The 968-nt window shown below is 31.8% G+C and overlaps 1 long non-coding RNA gene across 1 annotated transcript in view; it reads right to left on the reverse strand.

Moving 5' to 3' along the window:
• The window catches only part of LOC107709447 (uncharacterized), a 1,089-nt gene extending 766 nt beyond the window's left edge, over positions 1-323 (reverse strand). The window contains exons 1-2 of the long non-coding RNA XR_001636501.1: positions 196-323; positions 64-114 (exon numbers count right to left, since the gene is read on the reverse strand). This is a non-coding gene — a long non-coding RNA (uncharacterized LOC107709447). The remainder of the gene's footprint in view (positions 1-63; positions 115-195) is intronic.
• Positions 324-968: the final 645 nt, after the last annotated feature.

The following is a 968-nucleotide window of genomic DNA, read 5'->3' on the forward strand; positions in this document are numbered from 1 at the left end:
AAACACTTTATGAGAAACTGAAACTTTTAATATGTTGAGAAAAACGAATGTCTGTATATGTACCGTTATTAACTTCTCAGTCATCATCACAGGCATTTAGTTGCGCCTCGTCAACTGGGTAAAATGATAACGATTATTATTATTATTGCTATTATTAGACATTGAGTAGTAAATAGAAAAAGAGAAAAGACTTACATAGCTCTTCAAGGATCTGTTCCAAACTTTCGTCTAAATCCAGATTCTCAAAAGTATCTAGAGATTATAAACACATGATGTTAAACAAATATTCACATTAAAATATATTTAAATAACTCAGATGAAAAACACACTTACCATCGTAATTGTCAGCCATCGTTCCGTCGATTGATGAGTTACAGGTAATGAACATTGTACAACTTTTGCTTTTTAACGGTTCGTAGTGTGGGGCGGCTCCTGAAACAGGTCGTAAAATCCGATAACTACCGGTAGGGGTTAGCCTAATACTACAAATCTTTAGTACGCTATACATGTATAACGTTAATTTGTGAAATAGCGTGGTTAAATATTGTGAAATTTGTGTTTAAAATAATAATTATTCTATAAATAACATTAACACATATAACACGTGATATGCTTGCATAAATAACCCCCCTTTTATTATTTTACGTTTTAAATATCAGTTTTCGCCTCTGTTTACCATAATTTACCTAAAGATATAGACTTGCAATACCTTTGTTAAAACTCTGGACGTATTTTATATTTATCTCTCATTATCATCAGCGTTTACCATATATTTATTCAGATTCCGACTTTTGTTTTATTTTTCTACAAAATCTCTCCAAGCAAATTCATCAGGCGTAGTTACCCACACATCTTCAACAGTTTACTTAACACACCAGGGGGGTAGGCTATATTACACCGATGCGATGAAACATCTTTTAGATTTATTTATTTTTTCTTTTACAAGTTAATTGGTGTGATATTAGCGG

Source organism: Sinocyclocheilus rhinocerous, unplaced genomic scaffold (assembly GCF_001515625.1).
Source record: "Sinocyclocheilus rhinocerous isolate Xijiao unplaced genomic scaffold, SAMN03320098_v1.1 scaffold1648, whole genome shotgun sequence".
In the NCBI taxonomy this organism is placed as follows: domain Eukaryota; kingdom Metazoa; phylum Chordata; class Actinopteri; order Cypriniformes; family Cyprinidae; genus Sinocyclocheilus; species Sinocyclocheilus rhinocerous.